The 26,862-nt window shown below is 41.3% G+C and overlaps 1 protein-coding gene across 1 annotated transcript in view; it reads right to left on the reverse strand.

Annotated features, from left to right (window-relative positions):
- The window catches only part of ST8SIA1 (ST8 alpha-N-acetyl-neuraminide alpha-2,8-sialyltransferase 1), a 161,586-nt gene that overhangs the window by 33,731 nt on the left and 100,993 nt on the right, over positions 1 to 26,862 (reverse strand). The window lies entirely within an intron of this gene.

The following is a 26,862-nucleotide window of genomic DNA, read 5'->3' on the forward strand; positions in this document are numbered from 1 at the left end:
CCTGCTAATACATCCCAGAATGAGGTTTGCTTTTTTTGCAACAGTGTTTCACTGACTCATATTTAGCTTGTGGTCCACTATGACCAACAGATTTCTTTCCACAGTACTCCTTCCTAGGCAGTTGTTTCCTATTTTGTGTGTGTGCAACTGATTATTCCTTCCTAAATTGAGTACTTTGCATTTGTCTTTATTAAATTTCATCCTGTTTACTTCAGATCACGTCTCCAGTTTGTCCAGATCATTTTGAATTTTATTCCTGTCCTCCAGAGCACTTGCAACCTCTCCCAATTTGATATCATCTGCAAACTGTAAAAGAGTACTCTCTGCACCACTAGCTAAATCATAGATGAAGATATTGGACAGAACTGGGCCCAGAACTGATCCCTGCGGGAGCCCACTTGATATGCTCTTCCACTGATAACTACTCTCTGGGAATGGTTTTCTAACCAGTTTTGCACACACCTTATAGTAGCTCCATCTAGGTTGCATTTCCCTAGTTTGTTTATGAGAAGGTCACATGAGACAGAATCAAAAGCCTTACTAAAGTCAAGATATACCAAATCTACCCCTTCTTCACTATCCACAAGGCTTGTTACCCTGTCAAAGAAAGCTGCTAGTGTATTACCTTATTATCTTCTCAGATGCTTGCAAATTGATTGCTTAATTATTTGCTCCATTATTTTTCTGGGTACTGAAGTTAAGCTGACTGATCTGTAATTCCCTGGGTTGTCCTTAATTCAATTTTTTATAGATTGGCACTATATTTGCCCGTTTCCAGTCCTCTGGAATCTCTCCCATCTTCCATGACTTTTCAAAGACAATTGCTAATGGCTCAGATATCTCCTCAGTCAGTTCCATGAGTATTCTAGGATGCATTTAATCAGGCCCTGGTGATTTAAAGACATCTAACTTGTCTAAGGAATTTTTAACTTCTTCTTTCCCTCTTTTAGCCTCTGATCCGCCCTCATTTTCACCGGCATTCACTATGTTAGACATCAAATCATTACTAACCTTTTTGGTGAAAACCGAAACAAAAAAGTCATTTAGCACTTCTGCCATTTCCACGTTTCTTGTTATTGTTCCACCCTCCCCTCATTGAGTAAAGGGCCTACCCTGTCTTGGGTCTTCCTCTTGCTTCTAATGTATTTGTAGAATTTTCTTGTTACCCTTTATGTCTCTAGCGAGTTTAATCTCGTTTTGTGCCTTGGCCTTTCTAATTTTGTCTCTACATACTTGTGTTATTTGTTTATATTCATCCTTTGTAATTTGACCGAATTTCTACTTTTTCTAGGACTCTTTTCTGAGTTTTAGATTATTGAAGATCTCCTGGTTAAGCCAGCGTGGTCTCTTGCCATACTTCCTATCTTTCCTACGCAGGGGAATAGTTTGCTCTTGTGCCTTTAATAATGTCTCTTTGAAAAACTGCCAATTCTCTTGAACTGCTTTTCCCTTTAGACTTGCCTCCCATGGGATCTTTCCTACCAACATCTCTAACTATGAATATGTACAACACCAAACAATCTCAAGGTGCTACTGTAATACAAATGATTAATAATGCACTAGATGCTGCAGTGCTGTTGTAATTTGATAATCATCTTTTTGCTTTTGCTGGCTCAGGTAAGCAATCATTGTGAGATCTCACTTGTTGTATGTAAAAATTGATGAAGGTGAAACGGATACATTTATGACACACATTGAAAAATACAGTAATTTTGCAGTGTTTGCCGTTGTACAAAATAACATCGCTTCTAGAGGTAGTGTCGGGGCTGCCCTGGCTTCATGTTCTTATATCCCACTGAATGACTGTACCTCTGATTTTTGTGTAAGCAACACACCTCATAGCATTAACCATTACTTGTTCATTTATTTGAATGTATTTCAGGATTTTTTTTTCCAAATTGATGATTAATGCTGTAAGAGTAACTGATGTCAATGGAGGTAAGTGCGCCATGTCAATGACAGCAAATTCAACAATAACAGGAAAGCTTCTCTGTTTGGTGTCTGATGGCAATGGGAAAAATATATGTATGTTTAAAGGTGATTAGAATATGTTTAGGAAGGGTGACTAGAAACACTGGCCCCAAATCTCAGTTTCATTAAGCCTCTTTTATAATGCCCTATGCTAGGTAGAGCTTTAAGATGATAAAGCCAGGACCAAAACTAAGGCCAATTACTGTATTCAATCTTTTTAGTCAATGTATAACCCATTAGAAGAAAGGATATTGTGAATGAAATCTTTTATGGGAGCCTGCAAATGCATTACAAATAAAGATGAGAAGCACAACCTTCCTATCATAAATAATGTGCTGCTGTAGACATGTACTAAACACTGATAATTCCCAGAAAAATGAATGTTGGCATTATAATGAACAAAACTGGCCTGTTTTAAGGGAAGTCATCAAGAAGTCATGTTACAAAATGTTAGGCATCATCTTCTGCAGCAAAGAATGAACTATCCAATTATATGTTCTAGGACCTGGTGAATCTCCGGTGTAGACACTGCAAAATATATAAGAACTCATAGCATTTTGCCTCACTAGGATTGTTGCTAACCTTAACCATAAATAGAAGGGCTTACTTAGCCATTTTTTAGTTCTTCATTGATCAGAACCAAAGTAAAAAACTGACATCAGCTACACATTGGTGGCTTCAATTCTCCTGCAAAAGACGAAGGACTACATTCGGCTCTCAGTTACACATGTGCAAATACAGAGTAACCCTACTGATACCAGGTATTTCCGGGAGAACTTTATTCCATCTGTTTCTTAACATGTATTGAGTTTGCAAAAGGAAGTCATGATATTTCATATATTTAAAAAGAAGAGTTTGATAAGTTTCATGCTGGCATAAGGTGTCAAATGGAGAGTGACCTGTGAAGTGATGACCTCTATCCATTCACTGAAGAAGCACAACACAGGCAGTAGCAGAGCAAATTACCCAAAATGGTAGCTCTGACATGGCCTAGAGCCCTAGCCCTGACCAAAACCTAATCCAAATTGGAATCCCAATTTCTCACCTTCTCTTTTACTTTTTATCATGATTATTTATATGGTGCTAGTGCCTAGGGGCCTCGGTCATGGACTAGGACTGTACTGTGCGAATTACATAAAAGAAGGCAGTTCTTGCTCCTAAGAGTTTAAAGTCTAGGTAATCTCTAGTCATTACAAACCTAACTTGGATTTGAACAGGGAAAAGTGATAAGACCCAGGGCTTTTCATCTCCTCGAGCCATCCAGTCACCTATTTGAAAAATGTTTGATACACAAATGGCAGCTGCTTTCAAATGTTACAAATAATTCCAGATAAACAAATTCAGTCCAAAGTAATAGTACTGTTCATTGTCATTCAAAGGCTTATTAGATGCGTCTCATCATTTGCTTGCCACTACCTTACAAACTCAAAATCTTTTTTGAAGCATTAGAATGATTTTAGAATGAGAATCACAATTCAGATACAGCTTCCCTAGCTACAGTAGATGAACATAACTATTGAATGAAGCATGTCTGTTCATTGGCTCATGAAGCTCAAGGTTAACATTTTCTCTGTTTTTAAAGATAGGTTAAAAAGATCAAAAAATTAACATAAATGGGAATTTCCTTGACATTTACTGTACAATCACAACCCTGCTTCCACTAAGTCAATGGGAGTGTTGCCATTGACCTAACTAGACATTAGAGAAGAAACAACTAATATTTCTATTATTGTGATTCACATTTACTGATTTTATAGAAGCCCCTTGCACAAGCCTCAAAACACTTCACAGAAGGTGATATTTTTGAAGCTGCCTAAGAGACTTAGGGCCCAAGTCCCATTTTAAAAGTGACTTAGGCATTAAGTCCCATGGATTTTCAAGAGTCTTTGGCAGCCAAGTACCTAAGACATTTTTGAAAATGGGACTTAGAAGCCAAAGTCACCTAGGCACTTTTAGAAATTTTACCCAGCATTGCAAACTAACATAACTTAAGCACTTGCCTAAATGCTTTGCTGAATGTAAGCCAAAAGGCCCAGCCCTGTAAGGTGCTGAGTGGATCCCCACAAGGTGTCGAGATTACATTGAAGTCAAAGAGAATCAAAGCTGCTCAGCATCTCACAGGAAGCATTAGCTACTTTGCAGGATTGGACCTTAAAATGTAGTGTTTCTGGAGTCATTTTAAGACAGGAAGTGAAGAATATCATATGGAAATGGAACTGCAATGAGAATTTAATAAGGCAGAAGGTAAATTATTTGTCAATGTATCTCTTTAGTTTTACTGTGGTGTTACTGCTGTGGTGAATCAGATCCTAAACTGGTAATTAACTAAGAAGTATGATGGGGCAAGGCCAGATGGCTATAGAAAAGAAGTGGGAGATAGATATATTAGCTCCAGGCTAAACAAATCCCTGGTACCAGGATAAGTGAAATGGAAGCTGCTCCAGGTCAATTAAGACACCTGGGGCCAATTAAGAACTTTCCAGAAGGCAGGGAGAATGCTAGGTTGATTGGGACACCTGAAGCCAATTAGGGGATGGCTGAAACTAGTTAAAAGCCTCCCAGCCGGTCAGGTGGGGGTGCATCTCTGGAGCTGTGGGAGGAAGTTGTGCTGTTGGAGAGACTGAGTAGTACATACCACACCATACCAGGCACAAGGAAGGAGGCCCTGAGAGAAGGGTGAAGTGGAGCTTGAGGAATTGAGGGCTGCTGTGGGGGAAGTAGCCCAGGGAATTGTACATGTCATGTTTCTAAAAGGTCAGCTACCATAGCTGATACTATTAGGGTCCCTGGGCTGGAGCCTGGAGTAGAGGGTGGGCCCGGGCTCCCCACCCTTTGCCCCCTGATTAATCACTGAGACTGGGAGACAACAGAGACTGTGCAAGGGAGGATAACTTCTCACCTCCCTCGCTGGCTTATGATGAAAATGGCTCAGTAGACTGTGACCCTTGTCTCTAGAGAGAGGAGGGTCACCGTGAGCCTCTGAGGCTAGCGAAATCCACCAGGAAACATGAGACCCACGGAGGCAAGGACAGAGCTTTGTCACAGAAGCTAGGAATAATAAACCTCTTGCAAAACCATCATAGTGTTCCCTAGTGTACTATGTCTTTAAAGACTACGGGTCTGATTCTCTACTGCCTTATGTAGTCATTTTATACCTGGCCACATTGGTTGTAAACCTCTACCACTGATGGAAGCAGTTTATCCCCAAATTGCAGTCAACTTGCACAGACTTAAATGACTACACAAGGCAAAAGGCCACAGAGAATCAGCCACCATTAGGTCCTTGGTTTTACATTTTGAAATGGTCTTATCAAAATATGAAATTCAGATCCTCTTTTACTTACCTAGCAAAATGTGAATGCTGCATTTTCCCTGAAACATAAAATGAAAACACAAACGCCTAAAGTATTTTGGGTCTGAACTTGCAAAGCATCAGCTTCATGAAAGCAGAAAGCACTTAGCAGCCTGGAAGGAAACTCCCAGGATCACATAGAACTGAGCTTACTGCCTACACACTCTGCCTTATTTCAAGTGTAAGGGATGCCATCAAGTATTACAGAAGAAACACAAAGGCCTGAGCTCACATGTTGGCAGGAGAGAAAAGAGAAAGAGTCAGGGGGCTAGGCACTCACCTGGTATAATTTAGCATAGCTCCATTGGTTTCAATGGACCTATATAGATATATCAACTGGGAATCTGACCCATTAGCTGTAACTTCTGCTGTGCTTACATTTCTAGTCCAATTGAATCCTCAAGTGGAGAAAGAAGCAGATTGTCATCATGTAGAGGGGGCACCTGCCCCACTCCTGCAGAAAAGGGGTTAAAAGCAGCCCTGGAGAGGGCTGCAACAGGGAAAGGGATTAAGAACAGCTGTGGGAGGCTGACTGTGTAGCTGACCACAGCTGTGGGCACCTCAATTAGGGCCCAGCTGGTCCTTATAAGAGGGCTGTGGGCCAGAAACTGGAGGAGTCCCATTCTAGTCCTGGAGTAGGAAGGGCTAGCTGCCTGGGAGCAAGGTACTAGAGCAGACAAATAGGGCTGGGGAGCTCCAGCCTGATAAACAAGGCCTGTAGCCTGGGGGTTTAAGTCCCAAAAGGCACTGGGGCTGCAGAGGGGCAGCCCAGAGATAGGCAGAGGCAGCTGGTCCAACCTCCTTGCCAATGATGAGTGGCCATTACACTGCAGTCTGCCCCAGTGAGCAGGGCCTAGCTGATGACTGGCAGTAGTCACTGAGGCAAGGTGGGGTTAGGGGGTTCCCCTGGGAGGGGAGACCCAGAGTGGGGGTACTTCAGAGGGTAGAACCACAGGGTAAAAGGGCACCAGGGTTTGGGAGGGACATGGGGCCAGCGGCAGGCAAGACACTGGCCTGCAGAGGGTGCTCCATATGCTGGAGAGCTAATTCCCAGATGACCAGCAGGAGGTGCTGCACTGGTGAGTCCTTGCTTTGCTACACATATGCAATTCAATATGAAAAAAGAAAACAGAGACCAGAGGTGGGAAAATAATTTGGAGCAAATAATTGACACCTTATATTATGTTTTTCTGAGTTGTCCACAGACAGACTGAGATTTTTTTCAAATGTATTCATTATTCAAAGTTGTTAAAAATATGCCTGTCTGCAAATAATTCTTTGTCCATATCTTGTTAGAGAGCAATTCACTGTGAGTATTGGATATTAAAAATTCAAGCTATTTTGAAGTCACAATGGGGGTTTTTCATTCTCTTAGTATGGAGGTTGATATACATTGATGTCAACAGAAATACACCCACTGACTTCAGTGGACTTTGAATTAGACCCCAAGACAGCAGGACTCTTTGACACTGTTTTCTTCTGCAGATATTTAAATTGTGAATTCAGTATTCACTTTTTATTAGTATTCTTCACTATTAACTGAAAAGTTACCGATTCAGTGAAAACTCCTGCCAATAAATATGAATATTTGCAGAAAGTGAAAGCAAACAAGGCACAAACATTGTATGGGTGAATGTTAAAAAATTTGAATGAATATTCACAGAAATATTTTCACAATGTTTGCCCAACTCCATTACTGACCCTCCTTCCTGAACACAGCCTGCATATCTTGGTGTATTAAGATGGCCTTTACTTTGAGGCAGTGAGGTACTGTCATGACAGCTGACTGAGATGTTTGCACTTCACAAATGCTTTGTGTGTAAAACTGTTCATTCACTTTGCAGGACTCAAACTGCTGGCAAACTATGTAAAAGAAAGATACACAGATGTGCTGATCCATCCCAGCCAGCAGAGGAAGGGTGATGATCACTCCAGTCTACATGGCCCTATGGAGAAGTACAAGGCTAGCTCTCAGCAGAGACATAGGGTAACTGTGTTGCAACCCTTTCTCTGGTTAGGCTTCACTTCCAGCATGCCATTGTTTCATTGCCAAGTTATCCAAAAAGAAGCAATTTTGAACTTAGATTTGTAATGGTTGTTTGGGTGCTTAATTTTGGACTTCTTTTGACACCCATTTCAGCTTGGGGTTTTTGAAAAATCTGGCAACCCTCTGCAGCCTCGTGAGTGGGACTAATGGAGTCAGATGATAGACTTATGAACACATGGGCTTTATAAAAAGGGCAGAGAACTCAGGGAGACAAACTACAGGAAACAGGTTAGGCTCATGTGGAAGGTCTTGAGGTAGTGTATGCAGAATACAGGGAACACCAATGAGTGACAGATTGCAAGAGGAACTTCAGGGAAAGCAGCTTAGGAGTCAGCACTCTGACAGAACAAGGAAAGTTTTAAAGGTAGCCCAGGAGGGGCAGAAAAAAATCTTTTGGATATTTGGCTGGATTTTTGTTACCCTGGAAGGGGTTAAATTTGCTAAGTAACTTGGATGGGGGTCCACACTACATCATTAACACCTTTCCATTTGGGAAAGGCCAAAGGGATGCACCTCGGAGAAGGGAAATGAGGCAGGAAGCACCTACAAATGTCATCTTTGTCTAGAAGGGGTGCAATAGGATGACGCATAGTGTAAGAGATTAAACCTACTACTAATACAATAGATAAGGAAAAATGAAGTGGCACAATACAATGAAATAAAACATGTATGTGATTACCTAGTATCCCAAATCAAGTGTTTGAGTCTAGACTATGACCTGTCAGGATAGCAAAAGAAAAATCGCTCCAAGAATAAGTAGTAATACTCATGCAATGCATTCAAGGATTTAAACTTTTTTAAAAAAAAACCCCACTCATGCCAGAAAATATAATTAACGCATTTTCTAAATGTATAATTTGAAGTGAAGGTGGGCTTGTCCACGGTCATACACCTAGTGAATGACACGGTTGGGAATGTCCTGATTCCCAGCTCCCTGTCCTAACCATTAGACAACATTCCCTCTGCTTGCAGCAACTAATGTAATAAACTCAAAGTTTCTTCCAATTAGTGTTTCACACCTCTAAAACAAAAATGAATTGAAAATGTTGGGCCAGATGCTCAGGTGACATAATTGACAAAGTTAAGATGATTTACACCAGCTGAAGATTACACTCTCCAAGACATGGCATGGCTTCTGGTCAAAAATCATCGGAGGGTGGAATCTGTCCCTTAAAATACAGTTCTCCCTAAGGGACAAAACTATGCTTTGTAACAAACAAGTGCAAAATAAAAAAGAACATGAATATCTTATGCCCATCTTGTATTTGCATTTAGAGTAAGAAACAACCACATTCATCACCACCAATCAATTTTTTTTTACCCCAGTTTCCAGGGCTGCAACTTCAGATGGTTAGTTAAGGTTCTAAGAATGACAAATTTTTCAGACAACATGGCTAAGGGCACTATGTGAAGAAGTAAAAATAGTACTACAGAACTGAGCTGACCCAGTAATAGAGAGAAACACTGGTACAGAAAACAAAAAGGATGTTCAAGGTCTTTCAAAGGGCTCCCCACTGCTCTCAGTGATTGATTGGTAAATTGGCAGAATGGAATACTCTCCCCTGATCCTAATGAATAATCCCTACTCCACAGGAAAGTGAAAACCACAAGGTCCCTGCCAATATGTGCTGGAGGAAAATTCTGACCACAGATTTGCTGAATGATGTAACCCTGTACACATGGGCAAAGGAGCACCATGGATAAGAATATAATGCCACTATGCCTTACCATAACATTGGTATCTGACAATCAACAGCAGTTTTTCAGACAACATGGGATCTGTAAATTAACACAGCATCCATCTAAAATTTTCTGTGAATTTAGTGCTGAATAACTATGCTGGATGGACAGGCCTGGACATAGAAGTCTACTGAGAACAGGTATAGTGGCCAGCTGTGGTACAATGAATTGAGCATTGGGTTAGGGGCCAGGAAAGTTCTATCCTGGACTGTCACAGACTCATTGTGTGACCTTGCACAAGTCACGTAACTTCTTTGTGCCTCTGTTACCCTATTTGGAAAATGAGGGTGATCTTGCTTACCCACCTTTCCAAAGCACTTATGCCCTATACTGGCTTGCAACAGCAAAATGACCTACTCTTGATGGACCAGAGATTGGCTTCCTTCAACACCTCCTATCTGTGGGCCAGAGACTACATTTCACACTCCACTCACAGGCTACACAAGTCTGCCATTAGCCACCTCCCTCCACTAAGGTCTGAAGATGCCACTGTCCCGCAGCAACTCTCCTGCTAGTAGCCTGATACCCATCCTAAGGTCCAGCCATCAACTCTGGGATGACTTACAGAATCCCAGGACTGAACTCACCCACACATGTCTTTCCTGAGATTCCTTTATACCTGACAAAGAAGCATGGAAGCAGCTTAAATAGTCATATAATGAAAGATCAGACTGTTGTAATTCACGTTTGCATTAGGAGAGGATGGACATGAGCAAGAAGACAAGGTTAAACCTGGTGAAGCAAATTTAGCACTGAATCTCCTCATGTTCCAATGTTTTCTTTTTTAAATTATCTTTCAGATGCTGTAGTACTAAGTGACGGTGTAATTGTTCACAATCTAAACTGTGCTTTCATGCTGTTTGTAGTCAATGGGCTAAATTCACTCCAAGTTTACACTAGCTTCTGCTGGCCTAGATCATGGTACAGGGCCTCCCTCAGAGGAAATCTGCAAGGAAGGATTTGCAGTGCTACCCCCTCTTTGCTGAGAGGTGTAAAGACAGAGTGCTGCCCTAACATGGGGGAGGGGGCAGCGGCGCTGTAGGTGAAGGAGGAATGACTTGGACTCCTTGAGGATCTGTCCATTCAACACATCTGCATTTCAGCCTCCAGCTGTGGGACTCTTCAGGTGTTTCTGATGAAAACTAAAGCTACCTGCTCCTGGCAGAACTCAAAAGAGGACGAAAGTAGAATTCCCTGGTATTCCCCTGTGGAGAATCATCCAGAGCATAACAGGCTTCATTGGTCCATGAAGTTGTGTTTCACACCCATCAGTGTATGTGTAGGGGGGAGGGGGAGGGAAGACCCTGGCCCTACATCTACAGTGTGATCAAATCCTTATTTAACAATAGTCTGCTCTGCTCTCTTTACTCCTGACCTTTTCAGTTTTACAAGGCCGCCATCCAGGCTATTCATCCTGTGTATCTTCCACAAACAATGATAACAAGAATAGCTCTGGTGCTGAGTCAGTATCCATGCTTTAGTGGGTAGCCTTTAAGGGTGGGTCTCAAATGGGTGCTCTCAGCTTCTGGGAGTGTTTCCTCACAACTACCAGGGGAAGGTCAGTGTGGGAATAAACACTGGAAATGAATGAGCAAATAAGAATGAACCATATAAAGGGACACCAATAATAGGTCAAGTTTCTCCTACCAGAGTCAGCATGAATTTGACTCAGCGTATTTAAAAAAGGAAAGCTCTCTTACCACATTGAAGTATAAAGTGGCATCTCAGAGTAAAAGACATTTTTTTAAAAAAATTCTTTTCACCATTTATGCTGCTTGCTGCCTTTTGCCTTTCATTCAGTTTTGAGAGTGACATTCTGTTTATACTGAATTTCAATTTATTTCTGGTTCTGATCTACCAGTGCAGTGTTATTTAGCTTCCAATCCAACAGGGAAATGAATAATACACTCCTGCTGCAACCCAAAAACTTAAATCTAAAATCTTCACAACTGTTGGGGGGGCAAAAAAAAGAGATGAAAATATTTCTATATGTATTAAGACTGACTTAAATAAAAGCAAAATCTTTAAACAAAATAGACCTTTAAGTTCAGAACAAATTGATGGTGTGCCTTTAATGTGTGTACAGGAGGTGGGGAGAAGAGTGGGCATGAAGAAAGAGGCAGAGGCTGTTATGCAGAGACCAAAAATGAAGGTTAAAATCTCAAAAGAAAAAAACCTCCAGTTTTGTAAAGAAATAATAGATAGAGAATCAATCTAGCTAAGCCCTCATCAGCCCCCAATCACTGTAATGTCTGAGCACTTCACAAATATTAATGCATGTATCCAACCCACACCTTTGTGAGGTAGGGAATTTTGACTATTGGATTAGGAACACAGGCACAGAGAGAGATTATGTCCATGATTCTTCAGTGTCCTGCACCGTGTATAGTCATTTACACCTGTGCAAAGTGGAATCAGATTGGATAACATTTGACTGGTGATCATTCCGATTAGATAGTATTTTACAGCCACTTTCTAAAGGTGTAAGTTATTACACAAGGTGTAAGACAGTAGGAAATCAGGACCTAAAGCCCAGATCCTTAAAGGTGTTTAGGTGCTTAACTCTTATTGATTTCAGTTGAAGATGAGGGCTTAAATGAGTTGCACAAGGTCACAGAGGAATTCTGTGACAAAGGTTAGACTTGAACTCTGATCTCGCAGTCCCAGGACAATTTCTTAACCACAAGACACAAACAGAGGGCCTGATCCTCCACTCTGTTACACAGGTTTTATGCCAAAGTAATTCTACTGAAGTCAATATACTACCATAAAACCAGTGTGACAGTGGAAAATCGGGCCCAGAGTGTTTTTGAGTAGAACATAAGAATGGCCATACTGGGTCAGACCAAAGGTCCATCTAACCCAGTATCCTATCTTCTGATAGTGGCCAATACCCGGTGCCCCACAACAAGAGGATATTGTGAAGGCCAAGACTATAACAGAGTTCAAAAAAGAAGTAGATAAATTCATGGAGGATAGGTCCATCAATAGCTATTAGCCAGAATGGGCAGTGATGGTGTCCCTAGCTTCTGTTTGCCAGAAGCTGGGAATAAGCAATGGGGAATGGATCACTTTGATGATTACCCTCTGGGGACCTTGCATTGGCCACTGTCGGAAGATAGGATACTGGGCTAGATGGACCTTTGGTCTGACCCAGTATGGCCATTCTTATGTTATGTTCACAACATCCTCTGGCAAGGAGTTCCACAGGTTGACTGTGCATTGTGTGAAAAAATACTTCCTTTTGTTTGTTTTAAACCTGCTGCCTATTAATTTCACTGGTGACCCCTAGTTCTTGTGTTATGAGTAGTAGTATATACCACTTCCTTATTTACTTTCTCCACACCAGTTATGATTTTATCGACCTCTATCATATCCACCATTAGTAGTCTCTTTTCCAAGCTGAAAAGTTCCACTTTTATTAATCTCTCATCATACGGTAGCTGTTCCATACCCCTAATAATTTCCGTTGCCCTTTTCGGAACCTTTTCCAATTTCAATATATCTTTTTTGAGATGGGGCGACCACATCTGCACACAGTATTCAAGATGTGGGCGTACCATGGATTTATATAAGAGCAATATGATATTTTCTCTTATTATCTATCCCTTTCTTAATGATTCCCAACATTCTGTTTGCTTTTTTGACTGCCGCTGCACATTGAGTGGATGTTTTCAGAGAACTATCCACAATGACTCCAAGATATTTCTTGACTGGTAACAGCTAATTTAGACCCCATCATTTTGTGTGTTTAGTTGGGATTATGTTTTCCAATGTGCATTACTCTGCATTTATCAATATTGAATTTCATCTGCCATTTTGTTGCCCAGTCATCCAGTTCTGTGAGATCCTTTTGTGGCTCTTCGCAGTCTGCTTGGGACTTAACTATCTCGAGTAATTTTGTATCTGCAAATTTTGCTACCTCACTGTTCAACTCTTTTTACAGATCATTTATGAATATGTTGAAAGGACTGGTCCTAGTACAGACCCCTGGGGACACCACCATTTACCTCTCTCCATTCTGAAAACTGACCATTTATTCCTACCCTTTGTTTCCTATCTTTTAACCAGTTACCAATCCATGAGAGGGCCTTCCCTCTTATCCCATGATTGCTTACTTTGCTTAAGAACCTTTGGTGAAGGACATGTTCATCATCATTATTACACTGAAATGTTTCTTTGCATATAAACCTTCTGTGAAGGTCCCCTTTCTGGAGAAATTGTGTCAACAGCATCAGAAGCAATAATTATCACACATGCACAAAACAACATTCTCGCACAGAACAGTGGGGTAAATGCATTAGAAATTCTGGGATGTGCATATTTCAAATGGCATTTGCTCTTTTTATATGTAAAGAGGGGGAAATAGTGAGAGTTTAATTTGGGGAAAATGCATTTAAATTTTTTAAAAATATTTACAAGAATAAACATTCTACATCTCCAAAGAAAAGGAAGTCCTAGAACTTTGTGACCTAAATTTTCTCTACCTTCTCTTTCTGAGGATGCAACATGGGGCAAAAATAATTTTAAAATACCCAAGCATAGATGACTTTATGTGCTCCAAATTGCTATTACATCAGCTATTAAATATCTGAAAATTGTTCATGTATGACATTTTAAAATAGCCTACATTAGGATGGAAAAATGTAAACTTTTTAGTATTTAATTTGCATGTAAGACACAGAACCTTAAAAGCCTGATACTTGCACGAGTAGCCCCACAAATTTCAGTGAAACTCTTTCACATAGGTAAAGTTACACATGTGCATAAGCATTTGCCAGATGGGGCCCTAAAGCTGTCCATTTATCACTGTCATTTTCTGACTTTTGGGTATTTAAAGTTGTATGCTGTGTTTTTGTAGACCTGTCAGTCCCAGGATATTAAAGAGATAAGGTGAGTGAGGTAATATTTTTTTATTGGACCAACTTCTGTTAGTGAGAGTGTCAAGCTTTTGAGCTTACTCAGAGCTCTTCTTCAGATCTGGGAAACATACTCAGAGGGTATGTATACATAGCAATATAAACCCAGGCTCAAGCCTAACCTCCCTTCCATCCACACACCAATTGTGTTAACCTAGGGCTTGAGCCAAGGGTCCCAGGACTCTGCAGGCCTGGAGGGTCCAAGCCCATGTTAAGCTGGGATCAAGGGTCTGAGCCCTAGTGCTTTCCTGTATGCACGAGGCCCCAGCTTGACTTAGGTCCTAGAAGTCCTCTGACTGTATCCCAGAGTTCCTGGGGGCAACGTCCTTAGTCCTCTCTATGCTGACAATCATGGTGCAGTGTATTGTACTCCACTGCAAATGGAAGCCACACGTCTTTCAAATTGCAGCAGCTGAGGTCGGCATGAACCTATTGTCTGCAGAACACCAGTCTGCAATCACACTATCAGAGAGCCTGCAGGGTTTTCAATGGAGAGCGATCGGAAGCTTTTTGCAAAGAGAGCCCGAGAGCAGAGTGGGGACTAAGCCACGGCCCTGCAGTTCCCAGCTCAGCACAGCTTGGGGAGGGATGACCCCCAACACCCTGGCCACTCCCCCTCCCGCAGGGTAACCATTTGGTCCTGCTGCACTCTCTCTCTCCCTTGCTCCTGGCCCGCCCCCACACCCCTTCAGGGGCTACATGTGCATAGGTGCCTTGCCAGCGTGCACCATGAGGGTGGTATGTGGGAGCCAGCCCCAAAACTTCCCCATTACCTCCCAGGGATCCGTTATCTGGGGAGGCACTTCACTGCCCCACAGCCAGCCAGGTTTCCTCTGAAACCTACATTTTATATCAAACTTCAAAACAGACAAAAATCAATACAAAAACAATCCAACAAAAACACCTTCATCGAACATCCCATTTTAAAAAAGCATTGCAAAGTTTCATTTTAATAGTTTGACAACCCAGGAGACTGATGTCTAGAGCCCTGCACATACGTGGATATCCGCTTTATAGCTGCAGACAGCCACATCCGTGGCTGCGGATAGCCGTGGATCATTTTTGCAGAGCGGATGCGGATACAAATTTTGTGTCTGCGCAGGGTTCTACCGCTGTCCTAAATATCCTGAAAACAGGGGCACATGGGCATTTTCCTGCCATTGTGATTCAGCCTAGAGGTGGAGAGCCCAATTCTCAGATTAGATGGCAGGCTTCTCAAACGGTGCAGTCGTAGGCCTAAAATGTCAACACTTGGGGTGGGGGGCTGCTAGCCACTCTGGGATAGGGTTACTTTGACTCGGGTCTGTGCACTGCAGTGTGGACACCAGAGCCCTAGGTTCGAGCATGGGTCAGAAAATCCTTAACCTAGGGTTAAAATGCAGTGTAGATGCTCAAGCCCAGGGTTCCCTGACACTGGTCAGCTGACTCAAGTCCCATGAACCGCAGGCTTACATTGCTGTGTAGGCATACCCTGACTGTCACAGCTATATACAAGGTGGACCAGATTGTTTAGCATTAGTAGTTAACACATATTTGAAGGGACCATTCAAGGTAAAGTGGACCGTTAACACCCCTTCAGTCATAGGGGGGAATGGAGGGTGGGGAAAAGGCAACTGGAGGGCAGTGGTTGTTAGCGGCTTATAGATTCTTGCAATAGGCCTTAAATCCAGTGTCTCTATTCAGTCCATGATTTTAAGTGTCTTGCAAAGATATGAATTTAAGCTCCCACTCTCATCTTTTGAAAGTGTTGTGCAGGTTTCCTTTGAGGATGAGGGCTGATAGGTCAGATATAGAGAGTAATCAGGCTGAGGAAACCCCATAGAGGGCACAGAGTCTATATGCAGATAACCTTGTCTCTCAGGAAGATACCAGAGATCTGCAGATTTCAGGGACTGAATCCACTGCTTGTCGGAGGAGGAATGCCAAACCCACCTCAAGGTGAATGAATCAGGAGGAAACTAGTTTTCTTAGTTTCCTTTGTTAAGGGAATATTGTAGGATTTTCTTGCCCACTGCAACTCCTCCAGTTGTTTTTTCCATGAAAGGGTATGATAGGCTTACATGTTATTAAGTTCCTCATTTTCATGCATATTAGATTCAGTCAGATTTAATTAACTCACAAAAAGAAAAGGGAAATTGAAGAAAAAAATTCATCTTCATTAGGCATATGTTTGTGTCTATAACATATAAAGTTACTCTGATGTGCTTGCTACTGAGAGATTGAAGAAGAGTGTGTGTGAGAGTTTTTTATTCTCTGTTTGCCAGGAGCATAAAACACAATTATGCCTGCAATACATTTCAGAATATTTTTGCAATGACCTTTTAGGGCACAGTAAAAAAGTTTGTAGGTAGAGCTGGTTGAAATGTGTTTTTGAAAAAAAATAAAATCACAAAATATATATTCTGAAGTTTTCAAAATGGGATTATTTTATTTTATTTTTGGAGGGAGGAATCATGAATTATTAAACAACAGAAGCACTAATGCAGAATCTTGAAACACCTCACTGTTCACTTTTTGTTATGATAAAAATTGACCATTCAAATCCTAGTTTTTGTTCCCAGTCTCTTAACCAGTTCTGGATTCATAACTATACTTTGTCTTTACCCCCAGGACTACTTAGTTCCCTTAGTAGCCTGTTGTGAGGTATTTTGTCAAAGGCCTTTTTAAAGTTTAAACAAATTTATATCAGCTGGTTTTCCGCCATCCACTACTTTATTGATCCATTTGAAGGACTTTCCTTTGCAGAAAATGTACTGGCTATATCCTACCATGACTGTCCAGGTATTTAATTCTACTTTTTGTTATAATTTCTGCCAATTTCTCTGGTAGAGATATAAGGGCTTATTTGTCAATTTTCCAGGATCACCCCTAGAGTTTTATTAAAAATACATGTACAACATTTGCTTCCCCTCACTGCCTTGCTATAGCAGCAGTGGGAGAGAAATTAAGAGACAGATTTTCCTTAACATACTATGACAGCTCATGACAGAGCCCCAGGCCAATTCACTTGTGTATTAGAATAGATCAAAGTGATTATTAAATGTATAAGAGTATTTGATGTTTAAACTTCATGAAAACTAGTGGGATGTTTCTTGCATTGTTTTCACTTATCTGTATCCTATCATAATGTAGTAGCAATAATAATAATAATTTTCCTTTCCTTAGCTAATAAACCTTAATTAGTTTACTATAGAATTGGCTGCCAGCGTTGTCTTTGGTGTAAGATCAAGGGTACCAATTAATCTGGGGTAAGTGACTGGTCTCTTGGGACTGGAAGCAACCTAAATGTGGTGTGATTGTTGGTTTAAGTAACTTTTTAATCATAAAATCCTGTTTGTCTGGGTGGCAAGACAGGCTGGAGAGTCTAAGACGGTGATGAGCAACCTGCGGCCCATCAGGGCAAGCCGCTGGCGGTCTGCCAGACTGACTGTTTTGCACGGCTGCTCATGGCCACTGGGAGCTATGGGCAGCCGTGCAAGTGTAAACAAATGGTCTGGCAGACCGACAGTGGCTTGCCCTAATGGGCCAAATGCAACCCGCAGGCTGCCCACCACTAGTCTAAGGATACTGTCTGTGACTCTATGGTAAGACTGATATAGCGATCCAGGAGTTCACATTTGTTACTGGCTTGGTGAAATCTAATTGTAGAGCACATCACCAGCTTGGGATGTCTGCCCTGTTTCTGACAGTTTGCCCTGAGGTAGTTACTCACAGTCATGAGCCACTCCAAATAGTGACACACATACATGTACAAATACATTTAGCTTGCAGATGCTGTTAACAACGTGTTTCCCTTCCCCTGCTTATTTATGCTTGTCTTTCCTCCTCATAGAGTATTTTTTTAAAAAAAATTGAAGCAATCACTCACTGACTAATAAGATACATATTTTTCATTTGGCATCATTTTGGCTCTTGTACTTAGAGGGAACTGAGCTTAGATCTGAGGAAGTGAAAGGTGCATATAGAAAACAACCAATAAAACTTACTGTCATGGCATCACACTCATCCACAAGCTAATGTTGAAATGTGAAGGAAGAGAAAGGGAAGGGGCTGCATTAGTTTGGCACCTGCACTCCTAAGAAGCAAACAACAATGCAGAGGAGGAGAGGAGGAAAGAGCTGCAGCAAGTGCATGTGATGCATCATGCATTGCCTATTTGTCATTCCAGGCACTAAATGGAAAGCAGACAAGTAATCTGACAAAGGCCCCTCTTGCACTTTGTCTGTGGTCCCCCACTGCAAAAAGTAAAAGTTGGATTCATTCTCCATGGTGACACTGCACGACAAGTGTCCTCACGGCTGAGTGGCCATTGAGATTAAACACTCCACACGTCCATTTTAATAAAGGCAGGACAGTTTGGAGAGCACTGGTGGATAATAGATTCGGCTACCTAGTGCTGATATATCCCCTCCAGGCGTTCACCTGCTTCCTCACCCGTGGGCTGCTGTTCTTCAGGAAGGCAGCTGGTAGCCACATGCTCTAGCATAGTGTATTGTCAAAGCAATAGGTGTCTATTCATGCTTATGAAAGAAACCCTCTCCACATTCCCTGTAGGGCGGCAGGTGCACCTACATGTCACTACTGATTCCATTGTGCTGAAATGACATTCTGAGTGGACACTGAGTGGCATTAAGAGCTGGCCAGACATCCCTCTTCAACTAGACATAGTGGAAGTGTCCCTCCATTATCCTACGTGCTTTCACAGAGAAGGGCTCCTCATGAACACAAGGGGCAATGCTGACAAGACTAGTCTTCAGGGCTGTCCCACAAAGATTTCTTGCTTGTCATGTCAGTGCAAAGATGTTTAGTCCCTGCTGCTGCTGCTGAATTGATACTTCTCCTCCAGAGCATGATGTTGGGCCATGTATGAAATTGCCAGATTCCATTTTTTGAGACACCAGTCCTGTTGACTTGTGTTGTAGATGGCTGAGGTCTATCTGCCTGTTCCCTAGGAGAAAGGAAGCCAGACTGGATTTAAATCAGGGGTCAATGTGCATGACCATAATGAAATGTTCCTTGCCCATTATGAATTTTGTGTGGCCATTACCAAGCAGTTTACACATGTTCTCTACCAGGGATTCTCCAGTGAGGTCCTTTTTCTGGCTGTATAGGGTCTGCACGTGATTCAGTTTCTTCTCCAGTAGGCAAATCCACGGTATAATTGGACTGATCCTTCAGTCATCACTGCTGGCAAGCTTTGTGGCCACATCAGAATGGCATAAGATGTCACACAGCTTCTTCATGAATGGCCAGTCAGAACAAGCTAAATGCAGGCTGGTGTCAGACTGGGCCTGGGCAGTACCCTAGAGAAAGTGTTTGTATGGCAACTCTCTGTTCACACAGCTGGCCTAGCATACGGAAGGAGGAATTCCACCTTGTCACCCCCTCCCGCTTCATCTGGAGACATGGTAGTTGCAAGCTCCCCTACAGCTTTCAGGATGCAGTGTGTTGTGCAAGATGGTCTGAAATGGCCGGGGGTCTTTCTGGCTGTGGTAAGAAGTGTCTTCACTTGCCTGTCCCCGGCCAGGAATTCTCCGACAACAAGATTCAGGCAGTGGGCAACATAAGGAATGCGTGCAAGTCCATCATCATGCCCTGCTTTCATTATGTTGACCACATTGCCAGATGACAGGAAGAGGGGCTGTAACCACTCCTCAGTGACAGCTGTCGGTTTCTGCAAGATGTCCTGGGCAGTCCAGTGAGTCTCAGAGCCACAAAATGAGAGAGTGGCATGCTGTCAATGAAGGGTGGTGCTGCCACTGCTGATCCAGTGTGCACTGACAGATACGTAATCTTTGGTCTGACCCCAAGTCCACATGCCTGTGGGGGAGGTGTACCCTCACACCTTCACAGTTGCCTGTGGCACCATGAACAACAGAACACAGCTCTGTCATAGCTTTCTTTGCAAAGAAAGAGTGACTGAGTATCCACCACCTTGGAGCAGCAGCAACCAACTCCGTGAAACCTTCATTCTCCATGAGAGAGAAGGGGAGCATGTCCGTAGCCAGCATCTTCATAGAGACTGCAGTCAGCAATCTTCCCTGTGAACAACTCCAAGTTGGAGATAGAAGAGTGCAGATATATTTCTGTCCTCTCAAAATGCTCTCAGCTAGCATCTGCTGACTGGTGAGAGAAGAAGCACATGACAACACTCCTGAAGTCAATGGGGCTACAATGTTTTATACCAACTGAGAATCTGCCCCTCAGTGAGGAGCCCCACAAAGGGATCCTCATGGAGATTTCTTGGCCATCTCCCATTAGGTCTTACTGCAGGAGGTGATGATCCTGTCCCATATTTCTTAGCCCTCTAGGTCTCTATGTATTCTCTCTGGGTCTTCCAAAGAAAGCTAGTCAAAACACAAACATATAGTTGCATAGAAAATTTCAAAACTCTTTCTGTTTCACAGGTTCTAAATGGACTCATTTTCCATTTTTCCACAATGTTTTCCACAACATTTTTCTCTATTTTTTCTTTTAAATTTTTATCGAAACCATTACTAAGCATTTTCTGTTTGTTAAAATGCATTTTTGGAAATAAAAACTGTTGAATAACTATTTCAAACATGATCTGGAAGAAAATTTAAATGAAAAATATTGACAAAAAGGTCTTGGCAACTGTAGCAAGAAAGAAAATTTCAAATATGTTAATTATTCACAAAGAGTTCCACTTTTAAAATAAGGTAATTGTTCCTCTGAAAAATATTTTAATGTGAAGATTTTTGGCCACTCATTGTCCTCTAGAATGTTTACAATGTGAAGATGACGTTTTGGGCAGCTTTTTCAGCCACCAGCCCTCAATGGCCAGTCTAGGAACTTATGTCTCCCATCTCACGTTATTGGCCAGACTCAGATTCCTGAAATAACTTACTTCATAGTGGAGATCATTGTTGGAATGGATTCAGTGGCCCTGAAACCTTGCAACTTTGTACAAATCTGCACAGCTGTACTGTAATATGACATAGGAGTTTGTACATATATAATGTTCTTTCATAATTTTTTTTAAAGCCTGTAAATTGGAATGCTCTCAATAGACCTGGGCAGAAGTTGATTAAATTACTACTCTCCTCTGTTTTGTCACAATTTTTCTTTCTTATTCCATCTTCTCTTTCTTGTTTCCTTTCCTACTTCAGTTGTTACCTTTTGTATCCTGCTATTTAAAAAAGAAAATCTCCTTCTGTATTATGTTGAATCCATTCATGAAATACTACATAATTTTTGCAGCAATATGTGTGTATATATCTATACACATATACATACACACAAATACACACTATCTCTATATCTGTGTGAGTGTCTTATATTTTTGCTTAACCAAACTCTAGAACAGTGGTTCCCAAACTTGTTCCGCCGCTTGTTCAGGGAAAGCCCCTGGCGGGCCGGGCCGGTTTGTTTACCTGATGCATCTGCAGGTTCGGCCGATCGCGGCTCCCAGTGGCTGGTTTGTTTACCTGCCACAATCGGCCGAACCTGCGGACGCAGCAGGTAAACAAATCAAAACATTACTATTGAACCAAGAAGTGTTCAAAAGCTAGGAAATAACAAAGCTAACATTGCAAGTGCAGACTTGACTCTGCTTTTCTGTGCTGCTTTTCACTCTCACTTTCTCACGTTTTCATTTTGCTGGCAAACTGTAGCAGGAAAACTTGTTTCCCGCTGTCTCCTTCAGAGACTGTATTGAAGAGACAGCTGCCAAAACCAAACACAAAAACTTTCTTAGTAACATACCTAGATGCATAATTTCCCTTATTAGGTTTGTGAAACAGGAGGGTTTTCATGTTTTGATTCTGCAATGTGCTGAGAGCTCTGGCCTCAAACCAGAGAAATGCTTAAACGTGTCCTTTAAAGTTAAATATGTGAGTAGTCCCACTAAAGTTCATGGGACTATACAAATGCTTCAGCAGTGAGCACCCCCCGGCACACTGAAAAGTTGGCACCTGTAGCTCCAGCCCCGGAGTCGGTGCCTATACAAGGAGTCACATATTAACTTCTTAAGAGCCACATGTGGCTCCGGAGCCACAGGTTGGCCACCCCTGGCCTAGAGGAAACACTGGCCTTTGACTTTTACAATGGAGACAAGTATACCTTCACTCCACGAGTTGAAGCATTTAGGGTTCTATGTGTTTGTAAAGTCAAATATTTTTCCTGGTTATTAGTGCTGCATGACAGCATGTCAAGTAAATGTCCAACATGAAACATGCTAGACATCATGTATTAACTCAATCAATAAACTATTATTGTGCAGTATTTTCGAATCCTCTGCAAGGTCACTTTACTATGTTACAGTTGAAATGATGGTACAAATATAAAGGTCATGCTGCCAGACACTCACAAAAGAAACAAAACACAAGTAGGTGGATTTACAGAAAAATGATTCTTCAATGAAGGGCACTAAAAATCTCATCTCTAACCCAGAGGATATTGACTAGATAAGCTTTTTGATTCAGATCTTGCAGCTAACTAGGAGCTTGATCCTGAAAGATGCTGAGCATTCTAACTTGATCTAGCAAATCGTTTTTGCACATGATTAATTTTAAGCATTTGTATAGTCCCATGAACTTTAGTGGGACTACTCACATATTTAACTTTAAAGGACACGTTTAAGCATTTCTCTGGATTGAGGCCAGAGCTCTCAGCACATTGCAGAATCAAGCCCTACAATAAGAAAATGAGGGGAGGGTGTGGGGAAAGGAGAAATCACGATTTTGTTCCCCAAGCATTCCAAAACATGAAAACCCTCCTGTTTCAGAAACCTAATAAAGGAAATTATGCAGCTAGGTATGTTACTAAGAAAGTTTGTGTTTGGTTTTGCCAGCTGTCTCTTCAATACAGTCTCTGAAGGAGACAGCGGGAAACAAGTTTTCCTGCTACAGTTTGCCAGCAAAATGAAAACGTGAGAAAGTGAGAATGAAAAGCAGCACATATGGGCGATAGTGATGATGTTGCTAAGACAAAAATTTGCATTTCAACAAAACAATGTCTTTTGCATTGGTGATTACTGTTATGATCACTATCAAACCCCCTAATTAAAATGTGTGTGAGATATACATACACACAAAATACATGTATTTATTCATACAAAAACTACATTAAAATAACCCCTAAATCAGGAAATTCCATGGACAGACTTAATCCTGCTCGTTTCTGTGCCTGCTTTAAAAGTCATAAATTAGATGTTACTGTTCCACTAACAGAAGATCACACAATACTTCCTACAACCTTGGATATATATGTGTGGAATCTTCAAATACTACAATTAAAAATGGAGTAAAAGTAGTTTATTATCAGAATGGTTCACTATATCATTACACCATAGACATGGTATATGAGAAGTTAACTTCTCTCTTAGATAAGTGACTTGCCCAAAGTCACAAAGGAAATCTACGGCAGGGATAGGTATTCAACCTAGATCTCCCAAGACCCTTCCCGTACCTTTATCACAAGATCATCCTTAGATGGGTGTTCAAACACTTTTGTTAGTATCCATTTACTGTATATTTTCTTTGCAACAAGCAGCGCACAGTAAGGTGTTAGTTAGCCAGTTAATTACAAAGCAAAATTAGCTGTGAATTGAGGTGGTCAATATGCCAGCAAATTCTGACGATCAGTCAGGTCACATACAGGTTGTATAAGTAATGTTCATTGTGTCCTTGGCATACAGCATACATGACTTTCTCTGATTGTCTGGCACTCCTAGAGCTATAGGTGAAACTCCAAGAAACTGTCCCTAGGTAACTAAGGCTGAAAAAAATATATATGATGTTATATTGAATGTTAGTAGTAGTATGTGACCATGAAATTGAAGTAAGAATTATAATGTACTTCAAATACAAAAGGGTGCAGAGTCAAGTCTGCACTTGCAATGTTAACTTTATTTCCTAGCTTTTGAGCACTTCTTGGTTCTATTGCAATGTTCTGATTTCAAAGCTTGACTGGCTTGCCAAAACTGTCAATATCGCATGTAGGGCCTAATCTTCGGATGCTGTAAATCAGCATAGGTCCCTTGACTTCATTGGAGCTATGTTGCTTTACATCAACTGAGGATCTGTCCCATAGAATCCATTGTCTAGGATGGTTTGATTAGATACCACTGAAAGACTCTGCCCTATGTGTCTTAGGAGGACCACAGGAGGGAGCCCCTCTCCTGCAGAGCCAGAGAGTAGAAAGACATTACAGAGTGCCGTTGAAGTCAAAGCCTGCAACATTTTAAAGGATAAACCCCATAAACCCATCTAGTAAGAGGGTAGAAGGAAAACATGAAGGAGCTGTTCGTTTACTCTAACTTCTTTTGTTTCATCCATTTAAAATAGGGCTTGATCCTGCCCCCATTGGTAAATGGGGATGAGAGAGTGAGTGGGATCAGACAATGTTAAACTTCCATTACTTAAATGCGGCAACACTAGGCTCATAACATGGCAAAGTGACTTTTATCTGCTTTTTATGGATGAGATTCCAGTTATGCACCAAGTAGATGCACGACAATGACATCATCAAAAAGAGTCCTAATCAAAACATGACCTTGTTCTGGCCCTGTGTGTTTGCATCCCTATGCTCATACACAGTAAAGTGAATCAGGAATTTGGGGTTCTATTCCTGGTTCTGCCTCTGGCTTGCTGACCTAGGGCAAGTCACCTTCATCTCTGTGCCTAAATTTCCTCATCTGTTAAAGTGGGGACAAGAATGTGTGTTCCTCATGGAACTGTTCCTAGGCTCAAGAACCTCATACTGAAAATAGTTATAGCAGTGCAAGATATTATTAAACCAGTAGGAAAGTGTTATCACTGAAAATCTGTGCAAACTCTGAATGCCACGTGTGTTCCAATGTAATCTTCCATCTGTCACTGAAGCATTTGCTAGAGGTGACACTGGGGCAGCAAAAGACACTCACACAGATACTGTGGAATAGACATACGTAGATGGCAGCTCCGTAAACTGAATTAAAACATAATTACTTGCATCATGAGAATTTCCTAATGAAACTCCTCAGTCAAAGTAGGACTGGAGTGGGAATTAAATAGTGCATAGGTGTTGCACTAGCTGTCTGCACAGGGGAGAATTTTTACTCTAATTAAAACTTTGTATTAGTATCTTAGTATTGCCATCATCCATGTATTGTATGAAGACAGGTCAGGACTAGAGAATTCAAATTTTACATGCTCAGTTCAGGACACAGCATAATATTTTATATAAACAGCTGAAAATTTCACGTCTAAACAATCAAATTCCCCCCTCTCCCCCAAAAAGTGAACGTGTGTTCAGAATTTTGAAATGCCCAATCTGTCATATCATTTGGTTTTTCACTTCCCTGCTCAAAAGTTTTAATGCCCTTCATTATATTCCCGTAAACACTCAAAACATGATTAATATTCTAGCTCATCCCCATCTCTGTTACATTTGGGAGCTTGTTTTAAGTATAGAGGGAAATGATAGTAGCTCAGATACCACTGTCTGTGATTGTCAATAGTCTGATTTTTTTAACGGCATCCAATGTAGTTTTAATGTTCTAAAGAAAACTGCTTGTGCATCCTTGAAATAAAGTCCTTACCATGTCCAATATGTCTAACCATAAAATATCTGGTAAGGATAAGTCTTCTGGAAGGGGTGAATGGTGATGCAGCATCAATTCACTAAATCTGCCATAACACAATTAAGAGGTATTTGAGATGTCAAGTCTCATCAATATCAAAAACTACCTAAAGTAAGGACAAGAGGAGATCAGAAAAATGGTAATGAGTGTAGGAAATAACATTATCTGGGGCTAGCTAACTATAGTTTAAAGAGAGATTCAAATCAAAGCCAGAGATCTGAGTATCCTTGAACTTCGTGGAAGTTTGGATCAATAGCCAGATCTAAACCTCATAGGGAGTTTCTAACCCTAGAAAGGGACAAATCAAAATCCCAAATTGTTGTAAAAACTCAGATCTTCATTTGTATTCTACCTTTGAAGCCCAGGCCCATTTATAATATACTTACGATTAGCTGTAACTTAAAATGCAGCTGAAATCATGGAGTTTGGGGAACATGTGAAGGAAAGGTCAAAAAGACCTTTATAACATTCATCCCACTTTTCATTACTGATTCAGAAACCAGAGGTGGCTTAAAAATCATCTCCTCATGACCTGATTTTCTGGCAGAGAAAGAGGACTTTATCAACCTGTTTAAAAGCTGTCATTGCTCCAAGCAACTATGACAGTTTCCACCAATTTTCAACACTATATATTTGTCCTCCCTCCTTACATCTCTGCCATCTACCTCATTAAATGGCTAAATTTCTCCTGACTGATCAACTCATATTGCTACAACCCTCATCGCCACTTTCTGCCCATCCCTCTTGCCTCAAGATATTGTGAACTGCTTAAAGGAAAAAAACAAACAAATCAGACACTATCCAGCAGAAACTCTCCTCTTGCTTCGCCCCCTCCCACACTCACTATTCCATTCCTCCCCTCCTTCCGCTCTCACCTCCTACCCTCTGGTCTCCAAAGCTGGGGTGTCTCTTTTATTCTCCTCATCCACCCCCTCAACCATCTCTTGTTTCCTGTTCTATCACACTAGATAATTCCACAGCCGTCCTTACTTTCCATGCTTGGAAACGCTGTCATCTTTCACTCTTCTTTTCCCCTCACGCTCAGGCTATTGCTAAATCCTGCCACTTACTTGTTTACAAAATTATCTAAAATCTCTTCTTTCCTAGACATCCTTACTGAAAAAAACCTTTGTCTATGACCTGATAATCTCCTGCCTTGACTATTGTAACCTCCCTCCTGAAACTAACACTGCTCATGACCCCCCCCTCCATTTTATCCAAAATGCCATAATCAAAATTAGTCTTCCTC

This window comes from Lepidochelys kempii, chromosome 1 (assembly GCF_965140285.1).
Source record: "Lepidochelys kempii isolate rLepKem1 chromosome 1, rLepKem1.hap1, whole genome shotgun sequence".
Classification (NCBI taxonomy): Eukaryota; Metazoa; Chordata; order Testudines; family Cheloniidae; genus Lepidochelys; species Lepidochelys kempii.